General features: G+C 32.9%; 1 protein-coding gene across 2 annotated transcripts in view; it reads left to right on the top strand.

The window, feature by feature from the left end:
- LOC145683295 (brachyurin-like) overlaps positions 1-27,064 on the top strand; it is a 787,572-nt gene that overhangs the window by 280,802 nt on the left and 479,706 nt on the right. The gene's annotated exons all lie outside the window — the stretch shown is intronic.

The following is a 27,064-nucleotide window of genomic DNA, read 5'->3' as shown; positions in this document are numbered from 1 at the left end:
TGAACCTTTAACAGATAATAATATTTATATGTTTGTAGAAAAATCGATTCGTGGAGGCATCACAGAAGCTGTATTAAGGTATGCCAAAGCTAATAATCCCTACGTACATGATTTTGATGCGGAAAAAGAAACATCCTATTTACTTCATATTGACATGAACAATCTATACGGATTATCAATGTTTGATTATTTACCATATTGTGGTTTCCGGCGGGAAGACAAAATTGACGATTGGCAAGACAAGAATAAAATTATTAATTGGTCAACTGATAGTGTATGTTTTTTTTTTTTGTAGATGGGGACCTAGAGTATCCAAATTATTTACACGAACACCATTCTGATTTTCCTTGTGCTCCCACGAACGAAATTCCATTGAATGGTAAATACTCCAAATTACTATCAACACTTAAATCGAAATCGAATTATATCTTGCATTGTAGAGTATTACAATTTTATCAAAAGCAAGGTTTAATATTGGTAAAATTACATAAAATATTATGGTTACGTCAATCTAAATGGCTTGCATCTTATATAGACGAAAATACTAAGCGTCGTACAAATTCTACAATTGAATTTGAAAAAGATTTCTATAAATTACTTAATAATTCCGTATACGGAAAGACAATGAAGAATGTACGAAAACGCATTGATATAAAATTAATTAATAATGAAAAAAGTTTAAAAAATTACCAGCGCAAGATCAGTTTTGAAATTGGGTAAAATTAGGAGACAACCTTGCATTATTCCATATGCTAAAAAAATCTGTAACTCTAAATAAACCAATCTACGTAGGAGCCACAGCTTTAGAATTATCAAAATTAGCAATGTATGAATTCCATTAAAATGTAATGAAACCACGATATGAAGATAAGAATAGTATTACTTACGAGGATACTGACTCTTTCATTTACTACATTAAAACCGACGATATTTATAAAGATATAAAAGACATGATTGAGTATTTTGATACCTCAAAGTCTTCTCAAACTAATCCGTCTGATATTCCATGGAGAAATAAAAAAGCTTTAGGTAAAATGAAAGATGAATTAGGTAGACTTCCCACTATTGAATATGTTGGTTTACGAGCAAAGAATTATGCAATAAAAACTGTTGAAAATAAAGAATTTAAAAATTTAAAGGATCAAGAAAAATTAGTTTAAGAACAAATTATGTTTGACGATCATAAATCATGTCGATTTCAAAACGAAACGATTCATAAAACTCAATTTGAATTCAAAAGTAAACATCCCAATTTAACAACAAATCAGGTAACAAAATTAGCATTAGATCCGCATGACGATAAAAGAAAAATTTTAAATTGTAGCATACACACTGCTCCTTGGGGGTATCATAATAAAGATTTAACATGTGGAAGTTGTATATTGTAAATATGATATTTTAGTTTTTGTATATATTAGTGTAATAGTATTGGTAAACAAAAATATGTCACAATCAGTACGAAAACAAATAGTTGGAGAATTACATAAAGCTGCAGGACGAAACTATCCTCGAATACACGTTATAATGAATTGAATTAACGATCTATGGCAAGCTGATTTAGTTGAAATGAATAGTGGAAAATTGAAAGGTCTAGCAAACATTAATTGAAATTTCAAATATATATTAATTTGATAGACACATTCTCTAAATATGCTTGGGCTATTCCTATGAAAAATAAAACTGGGAAAGAAATTACACAAGCATTTATAACAGTACTGAGAAAAGCAAAAAAAGCACGAAATGTTTACAGACTGACAGGGGTCGTGAATTTTATAATTCAGAGTTTCAGAAGCCGATGAACGAAAATAACATTAAACATTATTTTATGTACAGTGATGTGAAAGCAAGTATTATTATAAGATTTAATACCACATTACGTAATTTAATCTGCAGACAATTTACACTGCAGGGAAATTATATATGGATTGGCATTATGGCGGAATAACTAAATAAATATAATAATACTATTCATTCCACTATTAAAATGAAACTTATCGACGCTATTAAAAAAGAAAATTAAAAATCTATTGACAAACATCTGTTGCAAGAAGTTTTCTGTGATGAAAAAAGAAAAAGAAAATTTAAGGTAGGTGAATATGAAAGAATTAGTAAACTTAAGCGTCCTGGTTTTGATAGAGGTTTTACACGCAATTGGAGTAGTATCTTTTAGTAGACTCAAATAATAAACCTATTGAAGGAAGATTTTGCGGACACGATTTACAATTAACGAAATTTCCAAAAACATATTTAATTGAAAAGGGTCTGCGAAAAAAATAATAAGGCCTATGTTAAATGGTTAGGACTGCCAACAAGTGAAAATTCTTCGATTGATTTAAAGCATACTTTTTTGTAAAAAAAAAGAAAAGTCAATAATTTATAGGTGAAGCATATTGTCACCAGTATTTCTTGTAGATTTTATAGTTTTAAAAGGTGAATTTTATATTTTAAATTCTAGCAACACTGTAAATTTTCGTTGCTTAGTTAAATTGTCACCACCATCACAAGGTCTATCAGTATCACAAGTAAAATGTATATTAAACAAAATTTGTTCTTTAAACGCTGTGTTTTATGTAAAGGAGAAAATAAAGGAAAACGGTTAAAAACGTTACTCAAAATAAATATAATATATCTTTAAAAAGAGAAAAATATTGAGTGGAAAATTCATTTTACATTTATGGTAGCAGGTCCTACAGGCTGTGGGAAATCATTTTTGTTGAAACATTTCTTGACCATTATAGTAAGTTATTTAAAAATATTGTATGGTGTTATGGTGAATGGCAGCCGTTGTATGATACTCTTACAGGCTGCACGTTTAAAGAAGGTTTACCTCAAAATAATGAATTTCAAGCACACGAGGGTACACATCTTGTAGTTATTGATGATTTAATGCGTGAGTGTGACCATCGGGTTGTAGATATTTTTACTAAAGGTAGCCATCATGGAAATATAAGTGCAATATTTATAACACAGAATATTTTTCATCAACAAATGGGAATAAGGGATATTTCGTGAAATTGTCATTATATTGTTTGTTTTAAAAATGCTAGAGACCAAGAACAAATTAATTATCTGGCAGTACAATTGTATCCAGGTAATACAAAATTTATTCAAAAAGCATATCAAGATGGAACTCGAATTGCACATGGTTATTCACTTTTTGATTTAAAACAAAATAATCCTGATGAGCAGCGAGTTCGAAAAATATCTTTCCAACAGATTCTTTTAACTATGTTTATGAGCCTGTAAAAATAATTGCAATATGGTTTATTTTAATAATATAACTCAACAACAACTCAAGTTAATAATATAAAGTTTGGCGAAGATTATTCACAAAAGAAATACGAAAGACGTTTCGAATCGACGAAATATAACATACAACTTTGCAAGCGGAGAAAAAGAAACCTAACGTAATCAGACTAAGGACGAATCGTTTACCGCGTAGCGATCGCGGTTCAGTGGTCAAGGTGCTTGTGCGAATCCACGTCGCAATTTATTATACTTTAGGATTTTTGATGATGCTTGATCGGCGATGACATACATTTTATTATATTCAGATATTTGAATATTCGGATGTTTCAATACTTGAACTATCAGATCTTCAGGAATAATAATAGTAATAATAAAAAACTAATAATAATTATTATTATCTAGTAGATGATTAAAAGCTAGGAGCTAATTATCTCTCAGCAGAAACGTGACATTTGGAAAGAAAGTTTCGGTTTGGTTTAATGTTGCCCACGAGAAGAGGAATTTCTCGTCTCATTTCTAAAACTAACAAAATGACATGAGAATTACTATTTTACATTCGAGACGGGACAAGGCTAACTCAAAATTTTCGGCTCACTTTGGATATGAGAATGGAGACGAAACAAAAAGTATCGTAAAATCTTTCCGCCTTGTCTCGATTCTCGAAATAGTGTATGTACATTCTCTAAGTAACAATTCCTCTGTAGACTGAATCTCATAGGCTATTTCGTTACATTGTATTTCAGAGCTCATTGAATTATGGTCTGTGTAGGTGTTTTTGTAGCAATTTTTTATATTTACCTCTTTATATCCTAAAAATTAGTTTATTATATGCCTTACTGTGGCGTGATATTTAGTTACTTTTATTACAGTTATTTTGCTTAAAACATACAGTAGAATACTTTCTACATGAAACGTCAGTGGAACGCTCTAGGTTAAAATTTTGGTAGTTGCAGAGGTGTGTCTTGAAAGTGCGGAAACCTTTCCCCGAAATCTCTATTTTAAGTAAGTTTCTCCAAATTTTAGAGGAAGTTTCAAACTTTTAATGTCATTATTATTATTATTATTATTATTATTATTATTATTATTATTATTATTATTATTATTATTATTATTATTATTATTATTATTATTATTATTATATACACCGTGTATAAGATATGCAGTTTCTATCTGAATAGTGAAAGCTAATTGACTGTCGATTTGTGTTGTCGAGAAATCTTAAGGAGGCAAGGGCATCGGTGAAGATCTGGGTTTGAGTTCCTAAGGGACAATTATAAGGGCTCAAGCCAAAAGTTGTTAAAAGTTATAGGCTTGAGCCAAACATGTTAAAAACACCTGGGACCGGGTTTAGGCTTCTCAGCGGCTCGAGCGGCTCGGCTTACAGCTCAGTCACTACCGAACCGAACCGAGAAGTGAGCCGAGCTAATAGATCACCCAAACGAGCAGATGAGCTATCGGCTTAGTTGAGCTAAGTGGAACCGTGCCGATGAACTAGTTTCAACTTAGCTAGCTCGAACCGGTTCACATGAGCCGAGTAGGTGACCTATCCCAACCGAGAACGTTCAAGCCATCGTATTACCTGACCCGGCTCAAGTGGGCTGAGCGGACGGGTCATTCCAACTGAGCCTCCTCGAGCTGTTCGCTCAGTTGATACGAGCCGAGCCTGTTGATATCACTACCCGGATTGGTCTTCTGCTTGGGCTCAAGAATTTGACCGTGCAGGTCCTAGCCTTGATTTTAAGAACTACAGTATATACTTATATTGGTGATTACGACACTTGAGACTGTCTCGTAATAGTAATAAAAAACTTGTCCTCTCGTTATCTAGACGAGACGAGATGCATTAAAATTGCCCCACGAGATGCACTAAAATTACGAGACGAGATGCACCGCTTCATGAGCAACACTGAAAGTATTCCACATTACTGCTTACATTTCTCAAGGCTTTCGCTTTCCAGTCTAATCAGGCCATTCTTTAAAACCAGTTAAAACTAGCTGAACGAGCGAGCAAGCCATTATCAAACTCCACTCAACTCGGAACTCGACCTGAAAAACAGCGACTTGGCTCGAAACTCAACTCAAGAAAATTACCTTTGGCTCGAATCGAATTGAACTCGAGTCGAGTCGAATTATGCCTCGACTCATGCTCATCCCAATTCGCATTTGTATTTTATGATTCCACTTCAACAATTTCTACTCTTTTTCTCCGCTTACCTGCTGTTTCTGGATTTCTCTTTCGGTGTTGTTCTTTAATTGCACCATGCACTATTCTTATTCCCGCTTGTGACACCCTTCAAAATCTTATTCAGTTTAGGCATTTCTCCTTCCCTTGATTACACATGTAATTGATTTAATTCTCACATTCCACTCAGGACCGATGAATATTAATAATAATAATAATAATAATAATAATAATAATAATAATAATAATAATAATAATAATTATTATTATTATTATTATTATTATTATTATTATTATTATTATTATTATTATTATTATTATTATTATTTTACTATTGAGCTTGCACAGCGAACTTACTGTCTAATGCGATATCATTTCTATAATTTTACTCCATTGTATGTTATTTAGTTTTTAATGGGAACTAAATTGTCTACAGATCATCGAATAAATTAACTTCGGTATGCACTTTGCTGGAAATATCATTACAGGAACATTACCGGTTCGTTTCAAACATCAAGGATAAACTAGCAATATTCAGCTTATAATGTTGCGTGAGAAGATAATGTAGGGGTGAAGTGCTGGATTTGTGAGTAATGCAGCTAATCAATATAGTTTCAAGTCCTTTTAAAGTTATTTTATTTTCAAATGTTTCTGTAGTGATAAAAAGAAAGAAGTAAATTGCTTTCTATCTGTGCTGCGAGAGTCATTGTAGTAAGCTTATTTCCTCACACTGAACTTTGAAACGTATGACAAACACGATAGGAAACAAAATCTCATGCGTCTTTTTTTCGAGCTTACCGGTTAGCGTATGTGCCTCTAAAAAGGAAGGCTCGTGTTCGATGTACAGCAGGAGCTTTGATCCCACCTTAAACTTTAGGTCCACGTCTCGCTGTCAAACATTCTCGGGAAACAAATTCACGTATTGTTTTTGAAAATGGTAACTTTAAGAAACTATGCTTCCTCATAGGTGAGTGGTGAGCGTATGCGCCTCGCCCAGGTTTAAACACCCAATATGCGCTCAAATTCAACATTAAGTTAAAGGGATGCTAAACCAAAATCAACAAATCATATCATATCTCGTGCCTAGTTTTAGAGAACACGATAACGTGCTTATTTCTAAGGTGTAGGGTTCCTGATTTGATCCGCGACCAAATATTCGAGGGTTTATTCGGGGTACTCCCACTAATTCTTCTAATTGCTCTCTCGAAATTAAATATTTCACGACAAATATAAAACAGTGCATTAGTCATAACAATTTTATCCTCACGCACTCCACTGATATTGAGCAGCTTGTATGAGTATAAAATTTGAAAGAACTTATCTCAAATTCAAGGAACTAAAATTCGCTGAAGTGAAGTCACACTGACACAAGCGGTACATCTTCGTTCATTCACGATCTTCGTAGATGTAGAATTTGAAAAATGAAATTTAGATTTTTATTTAGTTCAGAAACGTGTTCAACTATAAAGTGTCATCACTATCAGCCAACGAAAAACGAGGAAATTAGTGAATGACATAAAAAAGGACCTAGGAAAACAGCTTTCAATGTTGGGAACATCATGTATCATGATCGAAACAACATGTAACGAGTAATCTGATTGGTTGATCATTGTTATGGCATTATTCAATTTTTTTTCTGACATATCAATAGTTACAATATATTATCCGATATATTTTAATGAAACATCTAGTATCGCAATTCTAATCGTGACATGATACTGTTGAAAAAATACTCTCGTTAATTTATTATGACTTTCAAATTAACACATCTAAAAAGTGATTCATTTTCGATTAACTTGATTGAAAAAATGCAACACTCATAGATATGTTACGAAACTGTGTTCGACATAAATGTAAACATGAGTTTAGAAAACCAGTCTTTGCACTGACAGCTGAGAGAAAAATGCTGATGTACTAAGACATTGTACTTTTCCTAAAAGCAGAATCTGCAAATTGACAATAATAACCTCGAATGCGTAACAACGAGCAGAAATGTGTAATGTAACATAACATGTTGAAATGTCCTCCTCCTTCTTCCATACGTAAACCTCCACGCACCGAAAATTAAATCTCCTCAATGGGACTCATTGCTGTCTCTGATGTGTGAGGACCTTTTTTTAATCCTCAGTCATGTGAGTTCATGTTTTCTTCTCTTTCGTCCTATCATTTCTCATCATCGTTTCGCTTAGACTCTAGGGGATGTTAAATTCAAAATTTCCAAAACTAGCACCAAGAATACAACTCGTATAATTGCAATATATATTACACAAAAAGCACGAGGTAATTACTACATGGAAGGTACCAATTAGATCCCTGAGGTATATTTTAAGGAATGAAATGGATCACGAAATACAAATCAAATTTAAGAGATTGATCTTAAGTACTCCTCCAAATAATAATTTAACGTAATAAGGCCCAAAAATCAATCATTGATACTCATCAAACTAAACAAAAAAAATTAACATGGATTATAAGATAAAATGAAGATAATCTCCAAAACTTTATACCATTAAAACGAAACGAAATACACCTTCAGTGGGTCTACCCCTTAAAGGTGGAGCATACAAACACAAAAATGCGTGGCCTAACAACACGTGGCCTCACAACAAAGTCTTAAAGGCGATAATAAAGTGATTGCGAGGGGCGTTAAATTTTACCCACCAAAGGGAACTAAATATAAGGTAGGTTATACATACACCTTATAAGGAAGAAAGGGGATAACAATCTCCAAATTTTGTACCCATAAGGGAGCAAAATAGACCCCATTTAGTGGGGCTACCCAAATTGCGGATTGTAAAACAATCTAAACCAGACGGGATGGGGCTTTGCCTTAGGGGCGACAGATTTGCAAAAGTTAAAATCAGATACCACAAGGTCACTATAAATACAAGTAGTAATGGCAGCACGTTTTCGCGGTTTGGACTTTGACCCCGACCATTGTCAAGTCATAGGTCAAAGTTCAATGATTTTGGCCTGGGCTCAATGACCTAAGGGCACTTAGTACCACCTCTCTAAATGTTGGCAGGGGCATACCCCTAAAATTTGACAGAGATACATAGAACCACCCCACCTAAATTTTGGGAATTGCCAGATCTAAATTTGAATATGGTAGCATAGTACCAGGATATGTACCTCTATTAGTGTTGAGGGTGCACCTCTTTCCCTTTCAGGGGAAAAAATTGCCAAAAAGTTAAATTTTGACTCCTTTTACCATAGCAGACATTTGCTACGTTAAATACAAAATGTTATGAGGGTTGACACCAACATACGAAATTTAATACCGTACAGTATTCTACTAAATATTCGACATACACAAACCAAATAAAAGCAAAGATGACATACTTCAATAATTATAAATGTATCAACTAAAGGGCGATATGTACAACAATGGTCAAAAATTAGGTGAAGATTAAATAACACAATGAAAATGTAATTTTGTAAACCTGAGCCGCTGATTAACCGTAGCAATAATTATCCAATATTAATCTCCATAAATACCATTAAAATATAAACCCACTTAGAATGTGGGGACGTCACCATGAAAGACCAAAAATACGAGGTGTCCTTTAAAGAAATTATATGCCCCAAGGTTAAGCTAATTTTCCATTTAAAACTAATGAAACGAAAGTGACCTTACACAAATCGAAATTTAAATTATACAGTAATAATCTACCTAACTCTTAAATAATTGACCTCCACTCAGAATCTTGGGGCGGTACAACAAAAGCCGAAATTACGAGGATTCAAAAAAATAATTTTGTAACTTTAAGTCGAGCTCCCATACGAATTAAGACAAAAAAACAGAAGTAATCTCATAAAAATCGAAATCCATGTTATGCAATAATCATCTACATCCATCCGACTATAGTTTATACCCACCTAGAATCTACGGATGGTACATAAAAAGACCGAAAATGCCAGGTGTTTTAAAAAATAGTTTTCAACTTTTAGGTCTAGCTCTAATAGGAATTAAGACAAAAAACGGGAAGTGACCTCACAGAAATCGAAATCCAAGTTAAGCAATCTTAATCTACATTGATTTCACTAAAATTCATACCTACTTAGAATCTAGGGACGGTAACACAAAAGACCGAAAATACGAGGTGTTTTAAAAAATAAGTTTGTAGTCTCAGGTCCAGCTCCCATACCAATTAAAACACAAAACCCGGAAATGAACTTATAGAAATCGAAATCAAACTTATGCAATAACTATCTACATCGATTCCACTATAATTTATACCCACTTAGAATCTAGCGACGGTACTGCAAAAGAATGAAAATACGAGGTGTTTAAAAAAAAAGGTCCAGCTCCCATACCAACTAAGACACAAAAAGCGGAAATGACCTTATAAAAATCGAAATCCAAGTTATACAATCATAATCTACATCGATCCCACTATTACTTATATCCACATACAATACAGGGGCGGTACAAAAAAATAACAGAAAATACGAGGAGTTTTTTTTATTTGCACTTTTAACACGAGCTCCCATACCAATTAAGACACAAAAACCGGAAGTGACCTTATATAAATCGAAATCCAAGTAATGCAATCATAATCTACATCGATCCCGCAAAAATTTATACCGAGCCTGAATCAAGGGACGGTACAACATAAGTCCGAAAATACGAGGTGTTTTAAAAAAAGAATTTGGCACTTTCAGTTCTAGCCCCCATACTAATTAAGACACGAAAACAGGAAGTGACCTTATAGAAATCGAAATCCATGTTATGTTATAATGTTCTACATCGATCCCACTCTAATTAATACCAACTTAAAACCTAGGGACGGTACAACGAAAGAACGAAAATACGAGGTGTTTTAAAAAATAATTCTACACTTTCAAGTCGAGCTCCCATACCAATTCAGACAAAAAACAGAAGTGACCTTATAGAAATCGAAATCCAAGTTATGCAATCATAATCTACATCCATCCCACTATAATTAATATCCACTTAGAATCTAGGAGCGGAAAGAAACCGAAATTACGATGTGTTTAAAAAAAAATCTTCTACTTTTAAGACCAGATCCCATACCAATTAAGACACATAAACCGGAAGTGACTTAATAGAAATCGAAATCCAAGTTATGGAAGCATAATCAACATCGATTCCACTATAACCCATAGCCAATTAGAATCTATGGACGTTACAACAAATTCCGAAAATACGAGGTGATATAAAAATAATTTTGCACTTTTAAGTCAAGCTCCCATACCAAATAAGACACAATAGCCGGAAGTGACCTTACAGAAATCGAATTCCAAGTTATGGAATAATCATCTACATCCATCCCACTACAATCTATACCCACCTAGAATCTAGGGACGGTAATACAAAAGACCAAAGATACGAGGTGTTTTAAAAAATAATTTTGTACTTTTAGGTCCAGCTCCAATAAAAATTATAACACAAAAACCGGAAGTTACCTTATAGAAATCGAAATCTAACTGATGCAATAATTGTCTACATCAATTCCTCTATAATTTATACGCACTTAGAATCTAGGGACCGTACTACAAAAGACCGAAATTACGAGGTGTTTTAGAAAAAATAATTTTGTACTTTTAAGTCCAGCTCCCATAACAATTAAGACAAAAAAAAACGGAAGTAACCTTATAGAAATCGAAATTCAACTGGTGCGCTAATGATCTATATCGATCCCACTGTAATTTATACCCACTTAGTGTCTAGAGACGGTACTACAAAAGACCAGAAATAGGAGGTGTTTTAAAGAAATAATTTACTACATTTAAGTGCACTCAGATACCAATTAAGGCACAAATCCGGAATTGACTTTATAGAAATCCAAGTTACGCAGTAATGATCTACATCGATCCTACTATAACTTAAATCTACCTACAATCTAGGGACGGTATAACAAAAAAACCAAAATTACGAGGTGTTTTAAAATAATTTGGTAGTTTTAAGTCAGCTCCCATAGCAATTAAGACAGAGAAACCGGAATTTACTTTATAGAAATCGAAATCCAAGTTATGCATTAATGATCTGCATCGATCCCACTATAACTTATATCCACCTAGAATCTAAAGGCGATAAAAAACCCGAAATTACGAGGTGTTTAAAAAAATAATTTTGTATTTTGAAGTCCAGTTCCCATACCAATTAAGACACATAAACCGGAAGTGACCTTATAGAAATCGAAATCCAAGTTATGCAATCATAATCAACATGGATCCCACTATAATATATACCCACTTAGAATCTAGGGATGGTACAACTAATTCCGAAAATAGTAGGTGTATTAAAAAAAATGCACTTTTAAGTCCGGCTCCCATACCAAATAATACACAAAAGCCGGAAGTGACCTTACAGAAATCGAAATCCTAGCTATGCAATCATAATCTACATCGTTTTTACTGAAATTTCTACCCAGTTAGTATCTAGGGACGGTAATACAAAAGACCGAAAATACGAGGTCTTTAAAAAAATTGTAGTTTCAGGTTCAGCTCTCATACCAATTCAGACCAAAAACCGGAAGTGACCATAAAGAAATCGAAATCCAAGTTATGCAATCATAAACTACATCGATCCCACTAAAACTTATACCCACTTAGAACCTAGGGACGGTACCAAAAAAGATCGAAAATACGAGGTGTTTAAAAAAATAATTTTGTAGTCTCAGGTCCAGCTCCCATACCAATTAAGACACATAAACCGGAAGTGACCTTATAGAAATCGAAATCTAACTTATGCAAAAATTGTCAACATACATTCCTCTATAATTTATACGCACTTAGAATCTAGGGACCGTACTACAAAAGACCGAAAATACGAGGTGTTTTAAAAACAATTTTCTACATTTAAGTCCAGCTCCCATACCAATTAAGACACAAAAACCAGAAGTGACCTTATAGAAACTGAAATCCAAGTTATGTAATAATGACCCACATCGATGCCACTGTAATTTATACTCACCTAAAATCTAGGTCGGTACTAAAAAAAACGAAAATACGAGGTGTGTAAAAAATAATTTTGTAGTCTCAGGTCCAGCTCCCATACCAATTAAGACACAAAAACCGGAAGTGACCTTATAGAAATCGAAATCTAACTTATGCAAAAATTGTCAACATACATTCCTCTATAATTTATACGCACTTAGAATCTAGGGACCGTACTACAAAAGACCGAAAATACGAGGTGTTTTAAAAATAATTTTCTACATTTAAGTCCAGCTCCCATACCAATTAAGACACAAAAACCAGAAGTGACCTTATAGAAACTGAAATCCAAGTTATGTAATAATGACCCACATCGATGCCACTGTAATTTATACTCACCTAAAATCTAGGTCGGTACTAAAAAAACCGAAAATACGAGGTGTGTAAAAAATAATTTTGTAGTCTCAGGTCCAGCTCCCATACCAATTAAGACACAAAAACCGGAAGTAACCTTATAGAAATTGAAATCTAACTTATGCAATAATTGTCTACATCAATTCCTCTATAATTCATACGCACTTAGAATCTAGGGACCGTACTACAAAAGACCGGAAATACGAGGTGTTTTGAAAATTATTTTCTACATTTAAGTCCAGCTCCCATACCAATTAAGACACAAAAACCAGAAGTGACCTTAAAGAGACTGAAATCCAAGTTATGCAATAATGACCCACATCGATGCCACAGTATTTTATACCCACCTAGAATCTAGGGCGGAATTACAAAAGACCGAAAATACGAGGTGTTTCAAAAAATGATTAGGCACTTTTAAGTGGAGCTCCCATTCCAATCAAGACAAAAAAACCGGAAGTGACCTTATAGAATTCGAAACCCAAGTTGTGCAGTAATGATCTACATTAACCGCACTATAATTTATACCCACTTATAATCTAGGGACGGTACAACAAAAGAACAAAAATACGAGGTATATTAACCATAATTTTGCACTTTTAGGTCCAGCTCCAATACCAATGAAAACACAAAAACCGGAAGTGACATTATAGAAGCCGAAATCCAAGTTATACAATAATGATCATCTTCGATCCCACTATAATTTAAACCCACTTAATATCTAGGTACGGTATTACAAGAGACCGAAAATACGAGGTGTTTTAAAAAATAATTTTATACTTTTAGGTTCAGCACCCATATCATTTAAAACCCAATAAAAGGAAGTGAGCTTATAAAAATGAAAATCTAATGTATCCAGTAATAATCTACATAGATTCTTCTATAATTGACACCCACTTAAAATCTAGAGACGCTACCACGAAAGATCAGATATATACGTCGTTTTTAAAAAGAATTTTATAACCTAAAGTACAGCTCAGTTATCATTTAAGACCAAAAAACCGGAAGTTACCTTATATAAATCGAAATCCTAATTATGCAGTAGCAATCTAGATTGATCCAACTACAATCGACACCCACTTACAATCTAGGGACGCTGCCACAAGAGATCAAAATATACGAGGCGTTCATAATAATAATATTATACCTTAAATTTCATTTCTCTCATCAGCTAGGACCAATAAACCGGAAGTGACCTTATACGAATCGAAATCCTAATTATACAGTAATAATCTAGATTGATCCGGCTATAATATGCACCCACTTAGAACCTAGGGAGGGGGTATAAAGGACGAAAATTACAAAATATTCTTAAGAATAATTTCATACGTTAAGGTTCAACACCCTTATCATGTTAGACCTATAAACGGAAAGTGACCTTATAATAATCGAAATAAAGGTTATAAAGTGATAATCACCAGTATAATTGACACCCACTTAGAATCTAGGAACGATACCATGATGCAAGTTAAAAAATGCAAGGCGGTATTGAAAATAATTTTATATTTCAAGGTTCAGCTTCTTATGATTTAATACGTATAAAACGGAAGTGACTTTATACAAATCGAAATCCAAATTATAGTAATATTCTGTGTAGTTCCTGCTATAATTGACGCCCGCTTACAATGTAGGAAAGTCAATTCAAAATTACAAAAATGCTAGGAACTTTTATAATAATTTTGTACATTCAGTTTCAATTCTTCTGTTTTTTAGAAGCTAACTTTACATAATGTAACATAAATTATACAATATTATTCTTCATAAGACCTACGCTATTTAGTAAAATGTTTTGCATATCTTCATTTATAATATTATTTATTTATATAGTAGCCAATGCACTTTGTTAATTCTTTTCTTAATTTATTAATTTCTAAAATGCATCAATGCTTATGTACAGTGAAAGCTGTCTATGTTGTCCACCATCAGTCCTATTGAATAATAGACAACTTAGACATGTTTCCAATTTACAGAAAATGAGTGTGTTTGTTGTATTTTCAGAATAGGATTTCTACAATTACTTGATTATAAAATTTCAATGCGCAATGGCAGGACAGCTTCTTTTAAATAATACATAACAATATTCAGTACCAGAAAGAATTACTGCAGTATGTTTAATATATTTAGGGCAAATGTGGGTAAAATAATCCCTGCAGATAAAATGTTTCCCTACCCCTACAGGGGAAACTGCTGGCGCTACCTGTCATATCGCGTAGTTGCTACGTCACAATAATAAGCTGTCCTTTTTCATCTGTTTTGTATGGGTGAGAAACGTTTTGTTAGTCTTCCAGAGGAAAAATAACATTTCCATAACATTGTCTATAAGGTAAGTGCTATTTTTTTACTTTATTTGTACTAACGCATGAATTAGAATATAAATGGGAGGTTATTTGTTGAAAAGCCAGTGTTTAACTTTATACATTTAGCAATACAGGTGGAAGTCTAAATGTTTTGACACACAATAACGTATTTAATAGAAGCCATATGAAAAAGCAAAATAATTCCAGGATCATTTTACCTTAGGATTTTCCATTTTCTTAGGGATCATTTTGCCATTTTGTTTATTTCAATCAAGTTAATCCTAATTAGCACGATAATGAAATCCTTGGAGATACGCCTACTATAAGTGATGTCCAGCAGAAACCATCGAGCCTTTCTATTCCTCCTGTTCTGCAAGATGTTGTTCCAAAATTAAAGTAATATAAAAAAAGGCATTGATTTCTAAAATAAAGAAGTTGCAAGGCGCATAAAAGACATATAGTCTGCTTTTGACGACGAATCCATGACAGATACCGAGTGTATCTATTGTCATTACTCATATTCAAAGCCTGCTGGAGGTGACAGTATGATAATGTGTCAGCAGTTCCAAGAATGGGTCCACGATCAGTGTGTTGATGTTGATGAAGTTGCAGATTTCTTTGTATATGACATGTGTTCTGCTACATAGGCTACAAAAAAGCTGATTCTCAAAAAAGCATAACAGAACTAACTTTAAAAAAATGTTTTCTATATTGAACAATATATTAGCCTACCTTAACAAACTATAAATACTGTTATTACTAACATGTTTTAACAAATATTACTACACCTTTTACTCCATGTTTTAAAAAAATAATATCATTTTTGTAAGTTTACGAAATTTTTCTATTATTTTCGATGAGGGATCATTTTACCCACCCCTAAATCAAAATGATCTTTTATCAATAGGTTGAAATTTGTGTTAAAATAATATCAAACATATTTATTGACAATGTTCGAAATTGCATGTTAGAAACCTGAGATAATACCTTATCCTACTGACACAATTACCACAATATAGAACATGATTGCTAAGATCTGGAGGCCAGTTTGTCTTAAGATGATCATTTTATCCACTCTCCCCTACATATCTTTCTCTTCCTGAAAATATTCTGCTATACTGAATTATTCGGACTGAAAACACAATAACACGAGAAACCATAAAATAGAACCTTACGTACGCACTTTATTGAAATTCATATTGTAGCAAACTGAGTTATTCAGATTGAAAACAAGAAAAGCAAAATTATACAGTACATAGAAAAAATATATGCAGTTTATATGGCGTTTTTCAGTTTTTACTGCTTTTTTCTTATTGCAAAATACGGTTTTTTTCTTTCTTTTTTTGTTTTTTTGCACGTATCTACATTATAATTTGGTACTTAGCTACCTCTTGTTAATGAGCTGTAAGAGTTTCCCCTAGGAGCAAAATATGTTTTTAATAAATCTTAAGGGAATTCACATGTCAAAACCTCCGCTGTCATTCGACAAGCCGTCATGTTCCAATAGTTGACAATTGAGATGGTTAACTTTAACCTTGAGAATTTTTCGGAATTACTAAAGCCCCTCACTGATGAAAGGAGACGATATAGCTATTGGTTTTACCAAAAAATACAAGGTACAGAAATATGCAAACCGTTTCCAGTATTCCTGCTCGTGTCTTTCCTTGTTCACATTTTCCTCCACCAACCCGTTATCAGAGTAGTGTTCTGGCCATTGACCTCCAAGAACAAATGTGGGAATCTATGCTTCCTTGTCTCCAACCACAAATACAGAACATCTGCCTCTCAAATGGGATTACGAAAAATAACAAAACGGTATTTTGCGTGGCTAAGATATGCAGGTAAATTTATCATTATCATTATAAGGTAAACATTGCTTCAATGCAGCCAACTTCCAAGACAGAAAGGTGATCGACATACATAGTAAGTAACGAATGTATTATGGGAAAATGTAGGTTCAAGACTAACCAGGACTAAGTACAATACGTTACCAGGCTCAAGACTATGTACATATATGTTACGGTATATACATAATAATAATAATAGTAATAACAATAATAATAATAATAAAAATAATAATAATAATAATAATAATAATAATAATAATAATAATAATAATAATAATAATAATAATAATAACGTACCTTTAAAAATCCATGATGCTGTTCCTCTGATGATCCACTTCTAACAGAGATTGGAACACACCCTATGTGATGGATGAGACAGGTGCTGGTAGAGGATTCTTAAAATACATTTCAAGACGCACACAACCATGATTGATGAGATTCCAATGCTGCACAACGCTGGAACATTATAGTGTCGAAAACAATATAGTGTATCCTTGAGGAAACGCAAGGCGAGAAATTTTGTTGCCACGATTGGAAATGTGAATACCTAATCCACAGAATAAGGTCTAATATGAAGAAACATAGAGGTAGTTTTTGAAATTTTGTTGTAAAGATTTTGAAGGTACAGGTTTTCCATCAATGTGTAATGAGAGAAATTGATGTCAAAATGTTTCAAATGAAATTTATTTGAATTATGGTTCCTGTATAGGCATCATTTTGAGTAAACACCACAATGACTCGAGTTGGCAATACTCCCATAAATAAATTATCATTTGTTTTTGATTGAAGATCCTTTAGAATGACGAATGAGTTCATTTGGTTGTTGTTTATTCTACAACCTGGTTATGTGCTAGTTTTATTGTAGGACTAACATTAATCTTTTTAATATGTAAAGCAGCGTCTAAAATATTCGCTTTAGCCTCAACAGACAAATCATCAGCGATGAGACAAAAGTTTGGCTTCGTAAGAATTAACTTGATGCGTAATTCTACTCTTTGGATTAAAAATTTATCCAGATTAAAAACATCACAATGAAGATGTCCAATCATATCGATTTTTTAATGTTTTTTTTAATTCATAACGTTGTTGCAATTCTCTATTACCACTAGATGTTGCATCCATATGTCCAGCAGTATCTTGAAACCAGAATGAACATTGAAGGTGAGTATTTTTAGCAGAATCATCATAATTTAACAGTTTTTTATGTATGATCGATCTGGATGATTACGAGATGGAAATGAAATCAATTTGTTACTTAAATTCATTTCCACTTCACTGAACATAGAATTTAAAGTCATTAATAGGAGCCACAAGTTAATCACTTTCAACAAATGCAGTTCCATCAGGCTTAACGATTTGAGCTACAATGTAAATAAGAGTATGTGGTAGATGTATGTATGCATCACTTGTATCTGGGTTGACAAATTCTATAGGTGTTTTATCAGCTAGTGAACTGATTGGTTCGTATGTAATAACATGATTATCCAATATACTCGTTTGCGTTAGTTTTTTTTAGAAAAAAAAGTATCTTGTTTACTTTTTACACACTCGCAGGATTGATGATGTAAGAAAGCCATGATGATGATGATTTAATCAAAGATATCGTGTGATAATTTCCTCTTCTTATACGACTGATTTTTCTTTGTTTTCTGTGTACGTTTCCTCTTGCTCTTCCAAAGAAATAATCATGCAAGGAAATTTCCAATACAATGTCCAACTTGATAAGGTGGTCCAACATAAGTGTTTCCAGTTCCATAAAGAGCTTGTTTTTGATAATATTCTAAATATGGATTATTCATATTTCTTGAAGTTGGCGCACTGGACGAAAATTTAGTTTAACGCATACAGATCCGAAGGCGAATGTCAGTGGAGAGCCTGTACTATCTCTTATATATATTTTGATATGTTCAAAATGCATTTTCTCTATAGGGACATAATGTGGAGGATTAAAAATTTCTATAACAATACCTTCAAATGTATGATTCACACAGGATCCATATTCATAATACGTAATAATGGTGCTACTGTGTCTCCAACAAATACGGATTAAATAATATCACAATACACATACACTGTAGATGCAAGTTCTGAACGCAAATTTGGAATTTTTTAGCCTTGTTGCATATCTTTCAAATAAACTTTTGGACCAAATCCCAAAATCGTGGTGATAATGCACTTGATAATAATGCAACGTCTACATCTATGTCTTTATGAAGACGTCGTATAAAGCAGGTATTACTCTCACGAGTGTAGGAAATATGTAAATTTGTGAATCTGTTCTGCATATTAATTATCCTTATCAATTCTGCAATATCAGTGTAATAACGTACAGGAATAGTTACAAATTTCCATTCATCACTCTTTGAAGGTTGTAAAAAAATATTGTTTTCTTCATTAATATTTAATATTGAATAAGGATAATGATTCTTTACAATAGCCACTTCCCACTTTTCGCGGAATTCCATTCCTTGATGAAGTTTAGTAGTGTATGTGATGTTATGGTGTTGTAAGGAAAATATTCCATAGAACTATTACTGGGAAGCGTAACGTAAAAATTTCCGTCCATTATATTTCTCAATCTTCTTTGCTAATGATGAAGGTATCCAGGAATCGAAAGAAGAAGGATATTAATTCCAATGAACAAGATAATCTTTTCTGCTACCTTTTTGCAGCAGAATTTATTTATGGGATTACTGCCAACTCGAGTCATTGTGGTGTTTACTCAAAATGATGCCTATACAGGAACCATAATTTCAAATACATTTCATTTGAAACATTTTGACATCAATTTCTCTCATTACACATTGATGGAAAACCTGTACCTTCAAAATCTTTACAACGAAATTTCAAAAACTACCTCTATGTTTCTTAATATTATACCTTATTCTGTGGATCAGGTATTCACTTTTCCAATCGTGGCAACAATATTCCTCGACTTGCGTTTCCCCAAGGATACACTATATTGTTTTCGACACTATAATGTTCCAGCGTTGTGCAGCATCGGAATCTCATCAATCGTGGTTGTGTGCGTCTTGAATTTCATTTTAAGATTTCTCTACCAGCACCTGTCTCATCCATCACATATGGTGAGTTCCAATCTCTGTTAGAAGTGGATGATCAGAGGAACAGCATCATGGATTTTTAAAGGTACGTTATTATTATTATTATTATTATTATTATTATTATTATTATTATTATTATTATTATTATTATTATTATTATTATTATTATTATTATTATTACTATTACTATTATTATTATGTACACACCGTAACATATATGTACATAGTCTTGAGCCTGGTAACATATATGTACTTAGTTCTGGTTAGTCTTGAACCTACATTTTCCCATAAGACATTCGTTACTTACTATGTATGTCGATCACCTTTCTGTCTTGGAAGTTGGCTGCATTGAAGCAAATTTTACCCTATGATGATAATAATAAATTTAGGTGCATATCTTAGCCACGCAAAATACCGTTTTGTTATTTTTCGTATTCCCACTTGAGAGGCAGATGTTCTGTATTTGTGATTGGAGACAAGGAAGCATAGATTCCCACATTTGTTCTCGGAGGTCAATGGCCAGAACACTACCCTGATAAAGGGTTGGTGGAGGAAAATGTGAACAAGGAAAGACACGAACAGGAATACTGGAAACGGTTTGCATATTTCTGTACCTTGTATCTTTTGGTAAAACCAATAGCTATATCGTCTCCTTTCATCAGTGAGGGGCTTTAGTAATTCCGAAAAATTCTCAAGGTTAAAGTTAACCATCTCAATTGTCAACTATTGGCACATGACGGCTTGTCGAATGACAGCGGAGGTTTTGACGTATGAATTCCCTTAAGATTTATTAAAAACATATTTTGCTCCTAGGGGAAACTCTTACAGCTCATTAACAAGAGGTAGCTAAGTACCAAATTATAATGTGGATACGTGCCAAAAAAGAAAAAAAGAAAGAAAAAGACCGTATTTTGCAATAAGAAAAAACTGTAAGAACTGAAAAAAGTCATATAAACTGCATATATTTTTTTCTATGTACTAAATAATTTTGCTTTTCTTGTTTTCAATCTGAATAACTCAGTTTGCTACAATATGAATTTCAATAAAGTGCGTACGTAAGGTTCTATTTTATGGTTTCTTGTGTTATTGTGATTTCAGTCCGAATAATTCAGTATAGCAGAATATTTTCAGGAAGAGAAAGATATGTAGGGGAGAGTGGGTAAAATGATCCCCTTAAGACAAACTGGCCTCCAGATCTTAGCCATCATGTTCTATATTGTGGTAATTGTGTCAGTAGGATAAGGTATTATCTCAGGTCTCTAACATGCAATTTCGAACATTGTCAATAAATATGTTAGATATTATTTTAACACAAATTTCACCCTATTGATAAAAGATCATTTTGATTTAGGGGTGGGTAAAATGATCCCTCATCGAAAATAATAGAAAAATTTCGTAAACTTGCAAAAATGATATTATTTTTTTTAAAAAAATGGAGTACAAGGTGTAGTAATAGTTGTTAAAACATGTTAGTAATAACATTATTTATAGTTTGTTAAGGTAGGGTTATATGTTGTTCAATATAGAAAATATTTTTTAAAGTTAGTTCTGTTATGCTTTTTTGAGAATCAGCTTTTTTGTAGCCTAAGTAGCAGAACACATGTCATATACAAAGAAATCTGCAACTTCATCAACATCAACACACTGATCGTGGACCCATTCTTGGAACTGCTGACACATTATCATACTGTCACCTCCAGCAGGCTTTGAATATGAGTAATGACAATAGATACACTCGGTATCTGTCATGGATTCGTCGTCAAAAGCAGACTATATTTCTTTTATGCGCCTTGCAACTTCTTCATTTAAGAAATCAATGTCTTTTTTATATTACTTTAATTTTGGAACAACAGCTTCTAGAACTGGAGGAATAGAAATGCTCGATGGTTTCTGCTGGACATCACTTATAGTAGGCGTATCTCCAAGGATTTCATTATCGTGCTAATTAGGATTAACTTGATTGAAATAAACAAAATGGCAAAATGATCCCTAAGAAAATGGAAAATCCTAAGGTAAAATGATCCTGGAATTATTTTGCCTTTTCATATGGCTTCTATTAAATACGTTATTGTGTGTCAAAACATTTAGACTTTTACCTGTATTGCTAAATGTATACAGTTAAACACTGGCTTTTCAACAAATAATCTCTCATTTATATTCTAATTCATGCGTTAGTACAAACAAAGTAAAAAAAATAGCACTTACCTTATAGATAATGTTATGGAAATGTTATTTTTCCCTCTGGAAGACTAACAAAACGTTTCTCACCCATACAAAACAGATGAAAAAGGACAGCTTATTATGTGTGACGTAGCAACTACGCGATAGGACAGGTAGCACCAGCAGTTTCCGCTGTAGGGGAGGGGAACATTTTATCTGCAGGGAATATTTTACCCACATTTGCCCTAAATATATTAAACATACTGCAGTAATTCTTTCTGGTACTGTATATTGTTATGTATTATTTAAAAGAAGCTGTCCTGCCATTGCGCATTGAAATTTTATAATCAAGTAATTATAGAAATCCTATTCTGAAAATACAACAAACACACTTATTTTCTCTAAATTGGAAACATGTCTAAGTTGTCTATTATTCAATAGGACTGATGGTGGACAACATAGACAGCTTTCACTGTACATAAACATTGATGCATTTTAGAAATTAATAAATTAAGAAAAGAATTAACAAAGTGCATTGGCTACTACATAAATAAATAATATTATAAATGAAGATATCCAAAACATTTTACTAAATAGCGTAGGTCTTATGAAGAATAATATTGTATAATTTACGTTACATTATGTAATGTTAGCTTTAAATAACAGAAGAGTTGAAACTGAATGTACAAAATTATTATAAAAGTTCCTAGCATTTTTGTAATTTTGAATTGACTTTCCTACATTGTAAGCGGGCGTCAATTATAGCAGGAACTACACAGAATATTACTATAATTTGGATTTCGATTTGTATAAAGTCACTTCCGTTTTATACGTATTAAATCATAAGAAGCTGAACCTTGAAATATAAAATTATTTTCAATACCGCCTTGCATTTTTTAACTTGCATCATGGTATCGTTCCTAGATTCTAAGTGGGTGTCAATTATAGTAGTGTCTATTAAGATTATCACTTTATAACCTTTATTTCAATTATTATAAGGTCATTTTCCGTTTATAGGTCTAACATGATAAGGGTGTTGAACCTTAACGTATGAAATTATTCTTAAGAATATTTTGTAATTTTCGTCTTTTATACCCCCTCTTTAAGTTCAATGTGGGTGCCAATTATAGCAGGATCAATCTAGATTATTACTGTATAATTAGGATTTCGATTCGTATAACGTCACTTCCGGTTTATAGGTCCTAGCTGATGAGAGAGATGAAATTTAAGGTATAATATTATTATTATGAACGCCTCGTATATTTTGATCTCTTGTGGCAGCGTCCCTAGATTGTAAGTGGGTGTCGATTGTAGTTGGATCAATCTAGATTGCTACTGCATAATTAGGATTTCGATTTATATAAGGTAACTTCCGGTTTTTAGTTCTTAAATGATAACTGAGCTGTACTTTAGGTTATAAAATTCTTTTTAAGAACGACGTATATATCTGATCTTTCGTGGTAGCGTCTCTAGATTTTAAGTGGGTGTCAAATATAGAAGAATCTATGTAGATTATTACTGTATACATTAGATTTCCATTTTTATAAGCTCACTTCCTTTTATTGGGTTTTAAATGATATGGGTGCTGAACCTAAAAGTATAAAATTATTTTTTAAAACACCTCGTATTTTCGGTCTCTTGTAATACCGTACCTAGATATTAAGTGGGTTTAAATTAAAGTGGGATCGAAGAAGATCATTATTGTACTATCATTATTGTACCTGAGACTACAAAATTATTTTTTTAAACACCTCATATTTTCGGTCTTTTGTAGTACCGCCCTACATTCTGGGTGGTTATACATTACAGTGGCATCGATGTGGTTCATTATTACTTAACTTGGATTTCAGTTTCTATAAGGTCACTTCTGGTTTTTGTGTCTTAATTGGTATGGGAGCTGGACTTAAATGTAGAAAATTGTTTTTAAAACACCTCGTATTTTCGGTCTTTTGTAGTAAGGTCCCTAGATTCTAAGTAAGTATAAATTATAGAGGAATTGATGTAGGAAATTATTGCATAAGTTAGATTTCGATTTCCATAAGGTGACTTCCGGTTTTTGTGTCTTAATTGGTATGGGAGCTGGACCTGAGATTACAAAATTTTTTTTTTAAACACCTGGTATTTTCGATCTTTTATGGTACCGTCCCTAGGTTGTAAGTGGGTATAAGTTTTAGTGGGATCGATGTAGATTATGATTGCATAACTTGGATTTCGATTTCTATAAGGTCACTTCCGATTTTAGTGTTTTAATTGGTATGGGAGCTGGACCTGAGACTAGAAAATTATTTTTTTAAACACCTCATATTTTCGGTCTTCTGTAGTACCCCGTACATTCTAGGTGGTTATAAATTACAGTGGCATCGATGTGGGTCACTATTACATAACTTGGATTTCAGTTTCTATAAGGTCACTTCTGGTTTTTGTGTCTTAATTGGTATGCGAGCTGGATTTAAATGTAGAAAATTATTTTTAAAACACCTCGTATTTTCGGTCTTTTGTGGTACGGTCCCTAGGTTCTAAGTGGATATATATTATAGTGGGATCGATGTTGATTATGATTGCATAACTTGGATTTCGATTTCTATAAGGTCACTTCCGGTTTATGTGTCTTAATTGGTATGGGAACTGGTCTTAAAAGTACAAGATTTTTTTTAAACACATAGTAATTTCGGTTTCTTACCTCTCCTAGATTCTAAGTGGATATTAATTATAGTGGGATGGATGTAGATTATGATTGCATAACTTGGATTTCGATTTCTATAAGGTCACTTCTGTTCTTTTTTTCTTGATTGGTATGGGAGCTCGACTTGAAAGTGTAGAATTATATTTTAAAACACCTCTTTTTTTCTGTATTTTGTTGCAACATCCCTAGATTTTAGGTGGGTATAAATTATAGTGGGATTGATGTAGATCATTACTGCATAACTTGGATTTTCATTGTTGTAAGTCACTTCCGGTTTTTGAGTCTTCATTGGTATAAGAGCTAGACCTAAAAGTGAAAAATTATTTTTTAATTTACCTCGTATTTTCGTTCTTCCGTTGTACCGTCCCTAGATTTTAAGTTGGTTATAATTTTTGCGGGATCGATGTAGATCATGATTGCATTACTTGGATTTCGATTTCTATAAGGTCACTTCCGGTTTTTGTGTCTTAATTGGTATGGGAGCTCGACTTAAAAGTGCAAATTTAAAAAAAAAAACTCCTCGTATTTTCTGTTGTTTTTGTTGTACGGCCCCTGGATTGCATGTCGATATAAGTTATAGTGGGATCGATGTAGATTATCATAGTATAACTTGGATTTCGATTTTTATAAGGTCACTTCCGGTTTTTTTGTCTTAGTTGGTATGGGAGATGGTCCTAAATTTTTTTTAACACCTCGTATTTACATTCTTTTGTAGTACCGTCCCTAGATTCTAAGTGGGTATAAATTGTAGTGGAATCGATGTAGATAGCTATTGCATAAGTTTGATTTCGATTTCTATAAGGTCATTTCCGGTTTTTGTGTCTTATTTGGTATGGGAGCTGGTCCTGAGACTACAAACCTATTTTTTAAAACATCTCGTATTTTCGGTCTTTTTTGTTACCGTCCCTAGATTCTAAGTGGGTATGAATTTTAATGAAATCGATGTAGATTAAGATTGCTTAACTTGGATTTCGATTTCTGTACAGTGAAAGCTGTCTATGTTGTCCACCATCAGTCCTATTCAATAAGAGACAACTTAGACATGTTTCCAATTTACAGAAAATAAGTGTGATTGTTGTATTTCCAGAATAGGATTTCTACAATTACTTGATTATAAAATTTCAATGCGCAATGGCAGGACAGCTTCTTTTAAATAATACATAACAATATAGAGTACCAGAAAGAATTACTGCAGAATGTTTAATATATTTAGGGCAAATGTGGGTAAAATGATCCCTGCAGATAAAATGTTCCCCTACCCCTACAGCGGAAACTGCTGGCGCTACCTGTCCTATCGCGTAGTTGCTACGTCACACATAATAAGCTGTCCTTTTTCATCAGTTCTCTATGGGTGAGAAACGTTTTGTTAGTCTTCCAGAGGGAAAAATAACATTTCCATAACATTGTCTATAAGGTAAGTGCTATTTTTTTAACTTTATTTGTACTAACGCATGAATTAGAATATAAATGAGAGATTATTTGTTGAAAAGCCAGTGTTTAACTCTAAACATTTAGCAATACAGGTGGAAATCTAAATGTTTTGACACGCAATAACGTATTTAATAGAAGCCATATGAAAAGGCAAAATAATTCAAGGATCATTTTACCTTAGGATTTTCCATTTTCTTAGGGATCATTTTGTCATTTTGCTTATTTCAATCAAGTTAATCCTAATTAGCACGATAATGAAATCCTTGGAGATACGCCTACTATAAGTGATTTCCACCAGAAACCATCGAGCCTTTCTATTCCTCCTGTTCTGGAAGCTGTTGTTCCAAAATTAAAGTAATATAAAAAAAGGCATTGATTTCTAAAATGAAGAAGTTGCAAGGCGCATAAAAGAAATATAGTCTGCTTTTGACGACGAATCCATGACAGATACCGAGTGTATCTATTGTCATTACTCATATTCAAGCCTGCTGGAGGTGACAGTATGATAATGTGTCAGCAGTTCCAAGAATGGGTCCACGATCAGTGTGTTGATGTTGATGAAGTTGCAGATTTCTTTGTATATGACATGTGTTCTGCTACTTAGGCTACGAAAAATCTGATTCTCAAAAAAGCATAACAGAACTAACTTTAAAAAAATGTTTTCTATATTGAACAATATATTAGCCTACCTTAACAAACTATAAATACTGTTATTACTAACATGTTTTAACAAATATTACTACACCTTTTACTCCATTTTTTAAAAAAATAATATCATTTTTGTAAGTTTACGAAATTTTTCTATTATCTTCGATGAGGGATCATTTTACCCACCCCTA

Source organism: Thermobia domestica, chromosome 4, assembly GCF_964235325.1.
Source record: "Thermobia domestica chromosome 4, izTheDome1.hap1.1, whole genome shotgun sequence".
NCBI lineage: Eukaryota > Metazoa > Arthropoda > Insecta > Zygentoma > Lepismatidae > Thermobia > Thermobia domestica.
This window is presented reverse-complemented; position numbering and strand designations above follow the sequence as displayed.